The sequence below is a fragment of the Heterocephalus glaber genome, unplaced genomic scaffold (genome assembly GCF_053883595.1).
Source record: "Heterocephalus glaber isolate CG9 unplaced genomic scaffold, H.glaber_assembly_v1.0 deba00001504, whole genome shotgun sequence".
NCBI classification, from domain to species: domain Eukaryota; kingdom Metazoa; phylum Chordata; class Mammalia; order Rodentia; family Bathyergidae; genus Heterocephalus; species Heterocephalus glaber.
The window spans coordinates 58,315,728-58,334,371 of record NW_028258324.1 but is presented as its reverse complement, the minus strand read 5'-3'; the positions used below and the strand labels follow the sequence as shown (position 1 = coordinate 58,334,371).

Here is an 18,644-nt window from a genome sequence, read left to right as displayed (position 1 = left end):
TATCAAAAGGATTTATTATTACTCCTAAAAAATAGAATGTGATTGAACACTTTCAACAGTCAAAAGCAACTGAGAGTACTTCAAGGCTGAAGTAGGAAAAAACCCAAAGCGATCTTTTGAGAGGAGTAGAATAAGCCACACAAATGTTTACAACTAGAGCTTCATCCTATTAAGCAAAGGCAGTATGCTATTTGCACTTGAGATAGTTTTCCCCTTTCATCTGACATTGATCATCCTCGAAAGGTAAGTCTAGGAATGCTTATGTGATAGCAATGCTTTTCTGCATATAAAAATCATAATTAATTTTGAGTATAAAGCATTAAGTCCTTTCTACACAGTGCAGACTGTGTAAGCCTTGAGTGCTTCATTCTTCTATACCTACCTAGGAAATCCTAAACCATTTTTCCTGCTAAATTTCTCAAAACATCTACCTCTGATCACCTGATGGTAGATACATCAAAGCAACTAATTGACCCCCTGAGGATACATCCCCAAGCTTCAATCCCTCAGCTGTGAAGGAAATGTCACATCAATTATGGAGGAAAGTTGGCAGGGCACTGGGGCTCCACGACCAGAAGAACTTGTTCAGCTATTGCCTAAACATTTATGGAGAGCCTCATGCGAACAAGGCCCTGGGGCACATGGGGAGGAGTCCCACATGTCTGCTCCCTCAAGGAATATCCAGTTACAGAATAAATAATAAGAAGGGAGATGTTAAGTTCCGTGCAAGATGTGCAGGTGAAGTGCTATAGGAGTGTTAGAAACATGAAGAACTTCATCTGTCCCGGTGTTATGTATGTGGTTGTTGTAACACTTTCCTTGGCTTTTCCTAAGAGCAAAAACTGAGCAAATGTCACAGCAGATGAATGCTTTCTGAGAAACAGCAAATATACATAATATGTTGGTGAAGGTGTATTTATTTGCAAAAGATGTTCGTATTAGTGTTTATTACAGATAATAAAAAATGAGAAATTTGTAGACTTTCAATGAGCGACTATGCAACTATTAAAATATCACATAGAATAATATTCAACAAGGAGAAAAATCATAATATATTCTTATGGTTAAAATCATACTTGCAAATAATTATTTACCTATGCATGTTGGTGTATAATAATAATCCGAAAGCACAGGTACCAAAAGGTTAACTTAGCAATGGTTATCACTAAATCATAGAATTATGAGTGATTTTTTTTCCACTGTGATTTTGTTCTTCAAGGGTTTTCCCCCCAAAATTGCATTCTCCAAGGCCACAGACTTGTCAGTCAGTATTAGCATCTCATCAGTTACTTTCATTTGTTCCTGAGACAACTTCTTCCCTTAGACTGCTCGGCCATCCTGACTACAGCTTCTTCCCTTTTGATCGTCCCTCTGTCGTGGCTATGACAGTAGTCGAAACCAGACTGGGAAAGCCCTGTTTCATTGGTTCTGCTTACATGTAACTTGAGTTTTTACCAGTGAATGTTTCTTATTTGGTTTCTCATGGGAATTTTCTCTCTTCGTTTTGTTTAAATATTTGTATATTTATGTCATAGTTGCCTCTTGTGTTTCCCCAGGACACCTGCCATAGGGATAAATGAGGGTGTGGATGGGATGGGCATGAGGTGAGATTCCAGCCAGGCCAGGACTGCTCCCAGGGTGTTGGATTCCCTCTCATCCATGCCAATCCCAGGGGGTTCACGCTCCTGGAAGGTACAGTTGTGGTGACCTACTTCACTTCTGTGTCCCTTGTCCCTGTTTTTGCCCATGCCACTGTCCTGTGCCCTGCCTCCTCGTCACCATTGGCCAAAGGTCCAACCATCTAAGAGGTGAGATCCCTTCATCACTCTGTGTGTTGAATCTAACCTTCTGTGACTTGCAGGGCCAGCTGCATGGGACTGTGACTTGTGCAGCACAGTCTTACACCCAGAAAGGCCTCATGCTTTGCTTAGTGCTTTACTGTTGTTGTCTTCAGATTCTTCATACATTTTGAACAAGGCAGTGTACATTGTCATTTTACATTGGGCCCTGAAAGTTATGTAGCTTGTCCTGATGTTTTAGTCTGCAGCTAGAGGTTTGTGTGGCTGCTTACAGCCAGCCAGTTCCGTATTTAAATTCCAGACACACCCCTACCTGTGTGATCCTGGGTAAGCTGCCTGGCTTGTCTAGGTCTCAGTTTCTTCATCTAAAATAGATACATGGTGCCACTGTTAGTGAAAAGCATGCGATACTACTAATGCATACTAGACAATAAAAATGTATTTTATTATTGTTATTGAATAATTAAAACTTTAAGACACATCTTTCCCCAAATGTAACCTTACTCTTTGAATCTGATCTTTCACTTGATTAAGGAAACTGAAATTAGTTTAGGTTAGCTGGTATCTGGGACATCTTCTACTCTAATCTCCTGCTAATGCCAAATGGAAGGATCCAACCAAGCTCTCCAGTCTTGTCTTGCTTAGTAATAGCCTCCCTTGACATCCTCCTCAAAGGCCAGGATGTCTTTCTGTACCATGAGTGTGAACACAGGGGTTACCTGAAGCGTCCACATTTCCTGCCCTGTCTTTGCTGGTTGACATAGGGAGACCCTCCACAAATGGAGCTCTTTGGGGGTGATTCTGATAATCTGAGCCTTTGAAGTCAGCATGTTCTTTTAGCAACTCTCAACACTACTATCTCATCAGGACAGGAGGCTGTGGTAGAACAGCCTGGGTTAAATGGGTGGATGTGGGTAGTGGAGGATTGAAAAATTACAGGCTGTTTGGACCTTTAGAAATGGTCTGCCATTAGCAGTGCTTGCCATTTTACCTTGCAGTGGAACATCAGGCCCCAGAGCACCCTCTTGCTGGGACATAAAAGGCAGTGGTGGGTAACACCAACATTGGATCCTGGTGCTGAGGACTCTTCTTGCTTGTTGCTGATTTGATTACACTCTGACATCTTTTTATTTATAGAAGTGCATTTCTTCAGGTACCATGCTGAACACTGGAGAACATGAGAGAAACACAAAGGATGAGGTGTCCGGTTCTGAGGAGCTTAGTGGAGGGAGACGGTAGCAAACTCATGGATTAAAACATCAGGTGCCAGGGATTTAGCTCAGTGGTGCTGTGCCTGCCTCACAAGTGCAAGGTCTTGAGTTTGATCCCTGGTACCGGAAACACACACACACACACACACACAATCATTAGAAAATGGGCAAGTCCAGTGAAGAAAAGAGACAGACTGAGGGAAAGAACAAATTGGTCACCAAATAACTCTAAGATACAAATAAGTGAATGATAAAATAGAGTTGATAGGGAACTAGAAGGTAGACTCTTGGAAACGAGGGAGGGGACTGGAGGAGGGGAGAGAAAAAGAGAGGGTTAAAGGAACTGAAAATGACCAAGATACATTAGCTGCATGCACCAATTCCCCAAAATGAGTATCACTATTCTGTATTACAAAACAGGTACTAATAAAAGAAAAGGAAGCCTCTCTGAAGAAAAAGTGGCATTTTAGCTACAATGTGAAGAATAAGATGGAATTCATGTTGATAAATTAAAAGAAGACAATTTTCCAGGCAGAAGGAGCAGCATTTGATGAGAGGTATGGAAGAGAGACAGAAAGACAAAGGCAGACAAACAGACAAAGTACAACTGAGATGGCAATTATTGCTAATAGTTCACAAAAGTTTAAAGGCTAGCTAAATCTCTAAATTCAAGGTCAAGGATGTATTTCATATACTTTAAAAATTTCTTTGGGGAAATGCAATTTAATATGGGACATCTTTACAACAGTCTATGATATTGCAATAATCAGAAAGTTTGGTGTTGGTTGTTTTGCTCCCAGTTATACATTATGTGAATTAAAAATGTGGAAGGCCACTTCCCCATCTTTGGCCTGGATTAATTTTTTTTCCTCTATGCCAATTTTGTGCTTTGTATTCACAGTGCGTTCTTTGAAACAGCACTACTTTCAGTCACCACCTGTGGGGCAGAAGGGGGCACCTTGCCATCCTTCCCCCAATTGTCTGAAAGCCCTCATTCTGTCTGTTACCAAGTGATGCCTCCTTTCTCTTGACCGAGTGCATATTACTTTAATGTGGCCCTGAAAGCAGTTTTATAATCTGAAGAATAAACAGATTGCTTGTCAAATTCTCTTTGTCTGTTCCGTTGTGACCTAGTAACATTTACACTGCTTTGCGGAAACATGGCAAAGGAGTTGGTTGCCTACATCAACTATTTCCATTTCAGGAGAGTGTGATTATGATGGCTTTCAGGTGCAGGGTGGCACCTCAAGGCCATCACCCACCAGAGCCGGTGATCACGGCTGAATGCTCAGTAGTTATTCACAACTTTGAATCATTTTAGAATGTTCCCTTGAAAGAATGGATGCATAGATGACACTTTTTTTTTTTTTTTTGAAATACAAACCTCCTTTTCTAAAGCCACAGTTTTTGGATTCATTTTTTTTTCCCCTTATTGTATTTGGATAGATGTTGAATATGCATTTCTAAGAATCCATAATTTTTAAATTACAAAAGCCACAGATAGAGAGAAATGTTTCCTAGCGATAAAGCAAAGGATTTCTGAAAATTCTACAATGGCATTGAGGGGTCATGTAGAACATTGGGCCATCTCAGCTTCCACCTCTTCTCTTTACAGACCTGGAAGCCAGGAATTTCTTCAACTCAGCCTGTCATGAGTTTAGACAGTGTGAATAATTAGGAAATTCTTCCTAAGGTGGAACCAGAACCCGCCTTTCTTTTCTATTCATTGGCCACACTTCTGCCCTGCAGAAGGCAACCCAGATACTTCTTCTGCTGAAACTCTGTTCAGAAAAGAAGAGTGAACTCAATTTCTCCAGGCATCTGGTTTGAATTAGTTACTTCACAGATTTTTTTTCTCATAATTGGTACCAAATTTCTTTATGATTAAAAAAATCACACTTTTTACCTTATAAACAAAAATTTCCAAACTTTTTAACACAGCAAATGTTTTAATTGTTTCTTATTTGGGCGAGGCAGATTTCCTTCTAATGGTTGTATGTGAAAATTAACATATTTCTGAATATAGTGGGGTTTTTCCTCTTTGCCTAATAGCATGTTGAGATTTTAGGAAAATACTGTGACTGAATGGACTGTACTAGAGAGAGCAGCACAAAGCTATGATCTTTACTACCCGGAGAGTGGATGGTAACATAGCTTCGCCCCTTCTTTCTATAGCCCCAGTAGCGCAGCCCATGACCAAAGAACCCCTGATTGCTGATCCACATAATTACCTGGCTTAGTGCCAGATTCATTCAGAAATTGCCGGTATTGTCTTCTGTAAAATGATATGTCCCTATGATCTCTCGCGTTCTCATTCTCTTCTCAGCAAACCAGAATCCTGGATATAATTTGATCTTCATTATGGAGAGAGAAGCTGAACTAGATAATAGAAAATCTAAAGAGTTTAAGTAACAGAGGATCAACCTCACTACTTCCCATCCGGCTCTGCTCCTAGCTGGGGGAGTTGTTTGTGGCTCAAGCGAATTTGATAGGAATCAGGGAAAAAATACTTTGAGACTAAGACCTGAGGCTAAGCTCCTTCTCTCCAAACTGCCATCCCCAGCATCGACCTGATCTTAGATTTACATTCTACAAAGGCAGCTGCCAAGGAGGCTTCTTTGCAGGTGCAATGAACTTCTCCTGCCTGCCTCCAGAAGCCTACAGGTACCAATTTGCCACATCCTCTGCGCTTGATGGAGGGCTAGGAATTAGAGGGGGTGTTTTGCTCTCCCGTCACTTGTCTCCTTACAGTATAATTATCTGAGTTCCTAGGTGCTGCAGTGATATAGGAAGAAATCTGAAGAAGAAATACAATATGTCTTCATTGTCTTTCGTCATTAGCCCTTGATTAAATATTTCTTACCCTGGGCTAAGGTAGCATGGGGTAGATCAAGCCATGGGCTGCAGCCGGAAGAGGTGAGTCTTCGTTTCTCTCCCCCACGCTTAGCTGTGTGTCTGGGATCAAACTGTTTAAGATCTCTGAGTGGTCACGTTTTATTCTATAAAATAAGAAGATGGACTGGATTATTTCTGAAAGTCCTCCTGGGCCTGAATTTTTTTTTTCATTTTGTAACTATAATTTGTACTCAAAAACCAGGATAAAAAAATACTCTAAATATCAAGTGGAAGTGGTTAATCAGCAAATCAGTTCGTCTGGTGATAATCTACTGAGGGTTTCTTCACCAAATAACTTCTCATTTTGCCCACACATTTGAAACAAACAGCAATGTTAGAATAGTGGAAAGGATTCAAGCAGTACTTCTCACCGATGGCATTTGGGGATTTTTTTTAAACTTAAAATCTCTTAGAAAATACTTAGAACCAACCCATGTGTTTTAGTCTTTATAATTAGATCCTGAGAAGTTTACTAACTTTGTGTATATAGTTATCACACCTGCATTTGCCTAAAAAGGAGTAAGAGTAATTTCCAAAGTCATATTCAAAACTCTCTTTGCATTTCATATATCATATTCTCCTTTCCACACAAAGTCATATTTTGAGGAAGACTAGAATTTTCTGGGTCATTTTTCTCCATGCCTCTTCCCTTTGTCTCATCTTCAGCAAATGCAAGTTAAAAACAAAACTGTTTTAGATTTAAATCTGAACCCTAGGTGATAATATTTGCGTGGCGCTTTAAAATTCTTTAAAGTACTTTCACATAAATTATTTTAATTCACTCCTCTCCTTACCCTTTTCAAGTACAAAGGACAGTAATGTTATCTCTATGTTATGAACCACAGAACTCAAGTTGGGAGGTAAAACGTGAAAGAGAAAGGAGACAAGTGGCCAGAAAGATCTTATACTGACTCTGGAGAAGCAACAAACTGGGCTTCTTTTGGAGGAGACATTTAGGTAATGTCCAAATTAGCTTGGGTTTTCCTGAAATGAAAAATCACCGGGCAAATCTGGAAGGTCAGCTTCCCTGGTTTCAGGTGACTTTGTGTCTTTCTTGCAGTGTCAAGCATGTGGTCTCTGCTTACAGGCGTTTTGAAGAGGATTTTTTTAATAATCTTGACTGTGCCTAAAAACCATAGCCTGTGGTATATGCTGAAGGCAATGCCATCTCAAAGCTCTGAATGAGCTTCCAGAAATTCTATGAAGCCAGTTTGACGGATTTTCCAGGCTGACGGACAGTGACTAAATCGCTGTGCATTTCCTAAGAGAAGATCGTGTTGTATAAAACATGGCTTTGATACACTCAAATGTATAACAACTTTTCTGAGAATTGGGTGAGGTTTTTTTCTCCTTGAATTTGGACTTGATGAATGCATGACATAGTGCCTGCCACAGGAGCGGGACTTCAGCCTCTCTTTCTCAGCTCAAGGACTTGAGCTACAAGAAGGTCAGAGTGGCAGCCACATTGTAAGAGCTCATAAGTGTAATCCACTGGCCTGAAGAGACATCTCATAGCATCCTAGTGACCCCTGTACATTTCCTGCAGGTCACCTTACACTTCCTAGCTTGAGGCCTTTGCAGAATCCATACAAGCTGTGAAATGATTCCCTTCCATAAAACCCTGGAACAAAGAAGTATACACTTTGCTTTCTGGTAAGCCTCCCTGAGCTATCTAGAATTGTGGTTTAGCTCCACAGCCTTGGACCTTTGGCAAACAATACCATTTCTTTCAAATGAAGATAATAACAAGCAAGGCTTACCATCGTTATTACTTTCCCTCTCTCTCTCCCTCTCTCTCTCTCTCTCTCTCTCTCTTTCCTCCATGAATGTTTCAAGGTTTTGGAGGCATTAAAAAAAAAAAAATCCAGCTTTGCAGGTCAATAGTAACAACTTTGGACAAAACTTCCTCAATAGAGCATCACACTATTTGATTTAGCTTATTTGAAAGCAATAACTTGCAGAGACAAGTAATGTCTTGCAAACCTGTTGGCTGCTCCTCTTTGTCACCTGATTTCTTAGGGCAAATACCCAGTAGTTTTGGATTATAACACCCTCTATTTTATGGTGCCTCCGTAAAATACAATATTTTAGAAAAGTTAAGTCCCAGCAGAAGCCAGTCTGAAAGATTTATTCAGTGAAAGAAGACACAATTAGTGGGGTCAAGCTTGAAGTACGTGAATGGAGTTGAGACTTTACCTGGGATCACTGTTTCAGAGCTCTCAAATGTCTTTAGCTGTGGGAAATTTGGACTATTTAATTTCTTGGAATTATCAAATTGGTGGAGACTTGCAGTATTGAGAGGGTCCTTGGGTGCCTTCTAGTGCAACCTCTATAGATAGAAAAAGCTTCCCTCTCAAAGCTGCTTCGGGGAGTGGTGGAGAGAGTAATCTAGTGGGTGGCCGAGGAGAGGATGGAGTCAGGGAAAATGGAGACAACTCAGGATTTCTGCTGGAGAAGTAAAATGGGGTCAAAAAGAGTGGGAAATAGAGCCTAGAAGGCTGCCTTTGGGGGTGAGGTAAGGTGAGTGATATTGAGGTGGATTTAGTTCCTTAATGAAATGAACCATAGTTCAAGTCCCTCATGATGAATGGGGGTGGAAAGATGAAATGAACAGACACTTCACAGAAGAAGAAATACAGATGGCCCACAAGTACATGACAAAATGTGCAATGTTGCTGGCCATTAGAGAAATGCAAACTAAAACAATACTGAGATTTCATCTTACTGCAGAAAGATCTGTAAACATCAAGAAATCAGATAATAACAAATGCTGAAAAGGCTGTGGTGGAAATGTAAACTAGTACAACCATGATGGGAATCAGTATGGAGATTCTGCAAAAAACTAAAAAGAGAAATTCCATTTGACCCAGCTATTCCCTTTCTAGGTGTCTTCCCCAATGAATTAAAGACACCGTGTTACAGTGACACACTCATACTCATGTTTAAAGCAGCACAATTCCTAATAGCCACATCTTAGAAGCAGCCTGTGCTGTATGTCCATCAACAGATGAATGGACAAAAAATGTGGTGTTTATGCACAATGGAGTACTACTCTGCCATAAAGAAGGATGAATTTAAACCATTTGTAGAAAAATGGGATGTATCTTGAAAACATAATGCTAAGTGAAATAAGTTAGACATGCAAGCTTAAATACTGTATGATTTCTTCCATAAGAGAAAACGAAAGTATAAATAAAGAGCAAAATAAGGGAAAGAAAGTGTAGTATCCATATACAATAGAACAGTATTCTTCCATAAAGAAGATAAATTTGATTCATCTGTAGGAAAATGGATGTACCTTGAGACCAGAAGTCTAAGAGAAATAAAGCAGACACACAAGCTTAAACACTGCATGGTTTCTTTTATATGAGAAATCTGACATATACATAAATTAAAGAGCAATATAAAATATAGATAATAGGAAACAGGGGCATAGAACTTTTGTGAAGGAGGAGACCAAGAGATGAGGGGTGGTGTGGAAGAATGGAAGAGGCAGAGAATCAGATAATAAAAAAGAATTAAGACTTGTTTAGTATAAGTACCAACTCTCCACAATGAACGTAACCATTAAGCATTGCAAACATGAACTAATTTAAAAAATAAAAACAATCCCCTCCAAAAGATAAAGAAATATAACTCCAAAAGCAGAAGGGGATGTAGATCAGGACTGCCGGTGGTGAGGCAGAGGTTCTACATAGGAATGGGATTCTCTTTTTGCTTAACTGGAAGGAAAGCGAAACTTAAGTGGAGAATAGTGGTTTTGGTGGTTAGATGATATTGCTTTGATCTGATCATGTTCTTTTTGAGATATAGTTGTTATCTGAAAAAATGACCATGCCTACACAACCAGGAATGTTATGGGAAAGAATGGTGCAGAAGATGAAGAAATTTGAGATCTGCCAGAATTCGTACCAGCACTTAACAGAAAATTTAGAAATAGAATAAAATACACATGAGAATTTAACATGTAGTAAAGGTAGTCTTTCAAATCAGCAGGGTAAAGATGGACTAATCAATGGATGACACTGAGATGTAGTTCTAGTTATTTGCTGGTATATGAAGCTTGATTTCTTTTGCACTCTTTAAATCAAAACAAATTCTAGATGGGCTACACATTTAAATGCAGGGAATACTATTATACTGTTTATCATGGGGAATATTAATAATATAGTTTTGGCATGATGAAAGCATGATGTGAAACTCAGAATCACACAAAAATTAAGCCACTTACATAAAATTTTAATTAAAATAATGAAAAAAGAAATATAAGAGGGTCAAGGATTTAGCTCAGTGGTTTCTCCACCTGCTGCACAAGCACAAGGACCCGAGTTCAATCCCCAGTACCAAAAAAAATAAAAAAGAAATATAAGAAATTAAGTTTAAGTTAAACTGCTGCTATATCAAAATATTTAATAAGCAGATGCCCTACCGAGGTCCTGAGTCACACAGAGCACGCCGAATCAGCCCGCTGCAGACAGGCAGGTCTGTGCATGCCCTACCAAGGTCCTGAGTAGTGCGGAAGACACCGAATCACCCCGCTGCAGACAGGCAGCCACCTAGTTCCACACTACAAAGATGCAGAGGACACCAGACCACCAGACCAAGTTACTGAGTCCTGCTGCTCCCAGCCCAGAGGCAGGGGCTTCTGAGCTGCCATCCCACTGCTCCTGGTCCAGAGGAAGGGGCTTCCCGGCCACCAACCCTCCAGCTGCTCCCAGCCCACAGGAAAGGGCTTTTGGGTCACCATCCCTACTGCTGCTCCTGGCCCCTGTCCCACCTCACTCAGCTCAGAGGAGGTAATCTGGGCAGGCGCTAACAGCCCCCTGCCCCAGTCGAAATGAGAAAACAAGTAAATAAGTCTCCAAACCAGACTTTCAGATCACCTACAGCAACCCAAAGGGAAATGAGATGGAACACTCTGATACTCAACCACCTGGACCCACTGAACTGGCAACAAAAGGGGACCTGGAAAAAATGAAATCAGAAATAATTTCTCAGATAACAGGACAAATTGTGCCCCTAGTGCAAGACATGATTAATAAATCTAGAGAGGAGCTGAGGAACATGATGGAATCCCAACAAAAGAAACAAATGGAATCCATAAAAGAGATGCAAATAGATTTCCAGGACATGAAAAACTCCATTGAAAGTCTACACAGCAGAATGAGCCAATGTGAGGACAGAATTTCAGATATGGAATATAAGATTGCAATTAGTGACCAGGAAAAGAAAAATTGCTTCAAAATTATAAGGGAACATGAGAAATCAATCCAGCAGCTGCTAGATGATGCAAAGAAGAATGCCATAAGACTGATTGGGCTCAATGGAGAAACAGGAAAGAGTGGAGATGACATAAAAAAATCTCTTCACAGAAATAATGGCAGAAAACTTCCCAAGCAGGGGAAAAGAGCTTGACATACAGATAAGTGAGGCATATAGGACTCCAAATAGCCTTGATAAAAAAAAAATCTACACATAGGCATATAATTGTTAAGATTCCAGAAACTCAACAGAAGAACAAAGTTCTCCAAGCAGTCAGAGAAAAGAAACAAATCACATACAAAAGAAAGCCCATCAGAATCACAGCAGACTTCTCCACACAAACCCTCAAGGCAAGAAGAGCTTGGAGTGACATATTCCAAGCCCTAAAAGAAAACAGCCTCCAACCCAGATTGATGGACCCTGCAAAACTATCTTTCAAAATGGATGGAGAAATAAGATACTTTCATGACAAAGAGCACCTTAGGAACTTTGTGAATACCAAACCAGCACTCCAAAGAATTTTACACAATATCCTAAGAACAGACATTGAGGATCACAACCCCAGGAAGCAAAGCAGAATGAACCCATCTGGCATGACAAGAAATTAAATGGAAAGGGGGAGAACCCAACAAAAAGAAAATGTCATGGCAATGACAAGTCAATACGTTTCAGTTATAACCATCAACATTAATGGTCTCAATTCACCAATCAAAAGAAATAGACTGACAGAATGGGTCAAGAAACAAAATCCAACAATATGCTGCATACAAGAAACACACTTAATTCAAAAGGAAACTCATAGACTGAAAGTTAAAAGGTGGAAAACAATACTGCATGCAACAGGAACCCAAAAAAAAAGCAGGAGTAGCTATCCTCTTGGCAGATCAAGTAGATTTCAAACCAACACTGATTAAGAGAGATGAAGAAGGACACTACATCCTTGTAAAGGGAAGAATCCAAGAGGAAGAGATGACAATCATAAATATCTATGCACCAAACACTAGTGCATCCAACTATATAAAACAAATACTAACGGACATGAAAAGTCATATATGCACTAATACAATTGTAGTGGGGGACCTCAACACCCCACTGTCATAAATAGATAGATCAACTAGACAAAATATAAGTAATGAAACACTAGAACTCAATCAAAGTCTTGAACAAATGAACTTAACAGATGTTTACAGAGTCTTCCAGCCCACAAAATCAGAATACACCTTCTTCTCAGCTGCACATGGGTCATTCTCCAAAATAGACCACATATTCACACACAGAACATGCTTAAGTAAGTGCAAAGGAATTGAAGTTATCCCCTGTATATTATCAGGCCATAGTGCGATGAAATTGGAGATCCATAGCAAAAGAAACTGGAAAAATTTCATAAACATGTGGAAATTGAACAACACACTTCTGAATAACCAATGGGTCACAGAGGAAATTAAAGAAGAAATCAGACAGTTCCTTCAATTAAATGACAATGACAATAAAACATATCGGAATCTATGGGACACAATGAAAGCAGTCTTACGAGGGAAATTCATAGCAGTGAATACACATATTAGGAAAACAGAATGAGCCCAATTAAACAACCTGATGCTGAACCTCAAGCTTCTAGAAAAAGAAGAGCAGGGCAACCCCAAAGCTCATACAAGGGAGGAAATTATAAAGATCAGAGGAGAAATCAATGCAATGGAGACTAAGAGAACGATACAAAAATCAATGAAGTCAAGAGTTGGTTCTTGGAAAGAATCAACAAAATTGACAAACCTTTAGCCAACCTTGTCAGAAAAAGGAAAGAAAAGTCCCAAATCCATGCAATTAGGAATGAAAAGGGTGAAATTACAACAGACCCAGCAGAAATCCAGAGGATCATCAATACCTACTTCCAGAGCCTATATGCCAATACGATGGACAACACAGAAGAAATGGACAGATTCCTAGATACATATGAATTACCAAAGTTGAGCGAAAAAGACCTAAAAATTGTAAACAACCCAATATCACCCAATGAAATTGATAATGTAATTAAAAACTTACCAACTAAGAAAAGTCCGGGCCCCGATGGCTTCACTGCTGAATTCTACAAGACATTTAGAGAGGAACTGCTGCCACTACTGTTTAAACTCTTCAATGAAATTGAAAGGGAAGCAATACTCCCAATTTCATTCCTGGAAGCAAGCATCACTTTGATCCCCAAAGCAGAGAAAGACCTAACCGAAAAAGAGAACTATAGGCCAATCTCACTAATGAACATAGATGCAAAAATCCTTAATAAGATACTGGCAAACAGAATGCAGAAGATCATCAAGAAGATCATACACCCTGATCAAGTGGGATTCATCCTAGGGATGCAAGGATGCGTCAATACATGCAAATCAATCAATGTAATACACTATATCAAAACAGTCAAGGACAAAAACCATATGGTTATCTCCATAGACACAGAAAAAGCATTTGACAAAAATCCAACATGCATTTATGATAAAAACCCTACAAAAAATTGGAATAGATGGTCTCTACCTCAAACTGTTAGAAGCCATCTATGAAAAACCAACAGCCAATATCATACTAAATGGTCAAAAACTGAAATCCTTCACACTAAAATCAGGAACAAGACAAGGTTGTCCACTATCACCACTCTTGTTCTGGAAATATTAGCCACGGCAATTAGACAAGAGAAAGAAATAAAAGGAATAAAGATAGGTAATGAAGAAGTCAAATTGTCATTATTTGCAGATGACATGATACTCTATATAGAAGACCCCAAGAACTCCACCAAAAGTCTTCTAGACTTAATAACCAAATTCAGTCAATAGCTGGTTACAAGGTCAACACACAAAAATCAATAGCTTTCCTCTACATAAATGACAGACTCACTGAGAGAGAAATAGGGCAAATAATTCCTTTCACAATAGCATGCAAAAAACTGAAATACCTAGGAATCATCCTAACGAAAGAAATCAAAGACCTCTTCTCTGAAAACTATGGCACTCTGAAAAGAGAGATTGAAGATGATTATCAGAAAATGGACAGACATCCCCTGCTCCTGGGTAGGAAGGATTAATATAGTGAAAATGGCCATAATTCCAAAACTGCTATATAGATTTAATGCAATTCCAATTGAGATCCCAGCAGCATACTTCATAGACCTCGAGGAAACAATCCAAAAATTCATTTGGAACAAGAAGAGACCCAGAGTAGCAAAAGCAATTCTAGATAACAGAGACATGGCAGGGGGTATCACAATCCTCAACCTGCAACTCTACTACAAAGCTACTGTGATAAAAACAGCATGGTACTGGCAAAGAAACAGACTTGAGGACCAGTGGAACAGATTAGAAGATGCAGAAACAACTCCAGACACACTCAGCCATCTCATCTTTGATAAAGGAGCCAAACACCCTCACTGGAGGAAAGATAGCCTCTTCAATAAGTGGTGCTGGAAAAATTGGGCTTCAACTTGCCAAAGATTAAAACTAGACCTATATCTCTCACCATGCACTAAACTAAAATCAAAATGGATTAAAGATCTAAATATTAAAATAGAAACTCTGAACCAGTTGGAACAGAGGTTAGGTAGAACCCTTGAAGACATCGGTGTAGGAAAAGATTTTATGAACAAAACCTCAGTTGCCTGTGAACTAGCACAAACAATCAACAAATGGGATCTCTTCTTATTAAAAAGCTTCTGCACAGCAAGAGAAACCACCAGCAGTGTGAAGAGACAACCCACAATGTGGGAAAAAATCTTCACCTGCTTTTCCTCAGACAAAGGTCTACTATCTCGAATCTATAAAGAACTTAAAAAGATCAGACCTCCCAAATTTAAAGACCCAATCTGAAAATGGGCATCTGAAATGAACAGACATTTTTCAGACAAAGAAGTAGAAATAGCAAATAAATACATGAAAAAATGTTCAACATCACTGGTCATTTGAGAGATGCAAATGAAAACAACGCTGAGATTCCACTTGACTCCAGAAAGAATGGCTGCTATCATGAAATCAACCAATAACAAATGCTGGCGGGGCTGTGGGGAAAGAGGAACCCTGCTCCACTGCTGGTGGGAGTGTAGACTGGTGCAAGCACTGTGGAAATCAGTATGGAGATACCTCAAAGAACTAGGACTGGAAGTCCCATTTGACCCTGCTATTCCACTGCTGGGGATCTTCCCCAAAGAATTAAAAGAATCATACCACAGTGATATATGTGAGCCCATGTTCATAGCAGCACAGTTTGTAATAGCTAAAACTTGGAAACAGCCCAAATGCCCATCAACTGGAGACTGGATAAAGAAAATGTGGTTTTTTAATAAAATGGAGTACTACTCAGCCATAAAAAATGAGAAATTAGAGACATTTATAGCTAAGTGGATGCACATTGAGGCGATACTCTTAAGTGAAATAAATAGGACACACATGTGTAAATACCAAATAGTTTTTCTGTTGTGAGAAACTGAAAGTGTAAATAAGGACTAAATGTATAATAGGTAATGTGAAATAGGAAGAAAAGGGGCAAAGGGGAAGGAAGTGGGAGGGCTAGAGGAAAGGATAGAAGGGAATGGGATTAATATGAGAAAATGGAAAAATAGGAACAAAATCTTTATAAATAGGGAGGACTGGAGGGGTTGAAGGGAGGGCTGGGCAAGGGTGAAAAATAAGAACCAGGAGAGACTATGTAAAGTGCAAATTTCCAGTGATGAATGTCATTATATTGTATACCTAAAATGTACCAATGATTAGAATGAATAATTGATAATGTAAAATAGGAAGAAAAGGTCCAAAGGGGTAGGGGTAGTGGGAGGGTCAGGGGAAAGGAAAGAAGGGAAAGGAAAAATGCTGAGAAATGGAAAAAATGGAAATAAAGTCTTTTTAAATAGGGAAGGGGGGGGTGAAGGGAGGACTAGGAATGGGGAAAAAATAAGAACCAAGATGCATTATGTAAAGGTACAATTCCCAATGAGAAATGTAATTGTGTTGTATACCTAAAAGGTATCAATAAAAGAATTTAAGAAAAAAAAAAAAAGAGCCCCATGCTGGAAATTCTTATGCCGCAAGTGGCAAAACTAAAGCCAGATGGGTTGAGCACTTGCCCATTGACACACGGTCATCCATGGCAGAGGTGAGACCGGCACTCAAGACTCCATATTGGTTTTGAATTTGCTCATTTATTCATCTATTCACTCATCAAATATTTCTGGAGAGCCTCCTGGTTCCCAGGCTCCCTCCGCAGCTCTGGGCTGTTGAAGCCACGAAGAAGCAGCTCGTGTGTGTCACTGTGGATCACTCTATGACAGCTGTGGGTCAAGAGCTGCTCTGCAGATCAGTGCACAAGAACCTGACCAACCTGTACAACATGTCAGAGAGCAAACTTCCCCATTTCCTTATGATCAGCAGAGTGTTTAGTAGAAGCTTAGCAGGAGCTGACAGAAGTGTTTTCCTCACTGTAGATTTCAGGGGAATTTCAACTCACATCTTTCTGACTCACTGGAAGTTTAATTATGTATTAGGCTGTTATGACAGGAAGACTAAATATCCAAGATTCTTCTGTCATAGCTGTGAGTTGGAAGGGTAAAGACCCTCACATTCTCCCAATCAATCAATAAATAGAATCACAATAGATTCCTTTTTTTAAAAAATTCAAGCATTTTACATCTTACACTATACCAAATTTGGCCCTCCAAGTTTGCTTAGATTGGAACACTATGGCTATAGTATAGTATCATATTTGATAGTAAGTATGAAGGAGAAACTTCCTTCCTACAATGTGTGTCCAATTTCAGATGCACGAATACTTCAAAATAGATTTATATATCGGGAAGAGAGAGGAAATATTCCCTGAGCCATTCTTACTTGCTAGGTATTAAAATAAATGCTTTGTGTGTGTTGCTCATCTTAATCCCATCTATTTCCACAGAAGGGCGCATATCCCAGCCAAACCTTTTATTAGATATCACATCTAATCCCAAAATTTACTTGCAAATTGCGGGTACTAGTACCTGCCTCTTAGAATTGTGGTGAGAATTGCACTTGGACCCCGCCCTGTGTCTGGTACAAGGTGTGATCAAATAATATGGTGAATGCTTAAATTTAAAATTTTATTATAAGGCCACATTACCATTAATCCCCCCCTCAAAATACTTCTCTTCACTTCAAACACACTTATCCTATTATTCTTGCTACTTTCTGAAGCAGTTCTAGAAGTCCTCTCTTGTGAGTGTCTTTAGTTGTGCTCTGTGGCTGCCTCAATGTCCTGAATTGATTCAAAAAGCTTACCTTTCATGGTCACCAGAAATCCCATGGTGTCAGATCTGGTGAATAAGTGGATGAGGACACAAAATAATGTTTTAATTTGATAGAAATTGCTGTAAATACTTTAAATCAATTGAAAATATCAAGGCAGCAATGAAAAGACACTCATGAAAGAGGACTTCTAGAACTACTTCAGAAATTGGCAGTAATGATGGGATAAGTCTTTTCAAAGCAAGGGGGAGCATTTTGAGGGGAATTAATGGCAATGTGTCTTTTAATGTGATAGTTTTAAAACAATTTGTGTAAACATTCACTGTACCGTGTGGTCAGAATTCATATATAGTAGCTAGTTACAAAAAAAAATTAACCCTTCTTCTTTCCCCTCCTTTCATTTGCAAACACTGCTTATTTACACATAGGTTAAAGAGGGCTGCCTTGAAATCTGGGCTTAGATTTCCTTTTTTTAGTTCGACCTAGCCCAGGAAGCCTCACTGTCAGCCTAATCCATTTCCATCTGATTATCTTTGTGTTCATTTCCCCACTCCCTTAGATGGGTGCCTCTATTTTACAAATCCTTAAGAGCTTATTACATATATCAAAATACACTTGATCTTAGCCAAAAGGCGGAGAAGCGATCATATATCAAAATATAAGCTGGATACAAGTGGGCATCTCTTCTAGTCATTTCTATGACTTCTCTGTAGGGACTGCTAAAAGAGAGAAATGCATACAAATACCCTCTGTACAGAAAGAAAAGTTGCAAGACAGTATGCTCAATATAATTTCATTTGGTGTTATAAGGCATCTATCTAATCTGTTTGTTTATATTTTGGAATGATGAACACCCTCAACCATGTTTAGTTTTAATCAATGGGATTGGGAGAAGAGAATAAATAGGAGCCTTTTATTTTCCTTAACTGTACTGATTCATTATTTTAATTTTTTTTTTTTTTTGGTACCGGGGATCAAACTTGTGCTTGCAAGGCAGGCATGTGTATTCAGTTTTAAGGGTCCTGGGATTAGATGTTTGAAATGTTTTCTGTGCAGGTAATGAAATAATTTAGCCTTTCACTAACATTTTCTAATCATAAAATAATCTTAACCCTTTAGCTAATTGTTTGCAACAAAATATCTTCTTTTAGATTGTCTGATATCTGTATCAGTGTTCCAACTCATACAGCAATTAGACCATTAATATTATAGAACTAAGACTTCTGCCAAGT

General features: G+C 39.2%; 1 long non-coding RNA gene across 1 annotated transcript in view; it reads right to left on the bottom strand.

Annotated features, from left to right (window-relative positions):
- Window positions 1-18,644, bottom strand: part of LOC147825364 (uncharacterized) — a 119,657-nt gene that overhangs the window by 60,891 nt on the left and 40,122 nt on the right. Inside the window, exons 2-4 of the long non-coding RNA XR_015440995.1 lie at window positions 5,874-6,009; window positions 2,791-2,967; window positions 2,113-2,164 (exon numbers count right to left, since the gene is read on the bottom strand). This is a non-coding gene — a long non-coding RNA (uncharacterized LOC147825364). The remainder of the gene's footprint in view (window positions 1-2,112; window positions 2,165-2,790; window positions 2,968-5,873; window positions 6,010-18,644) is intronic.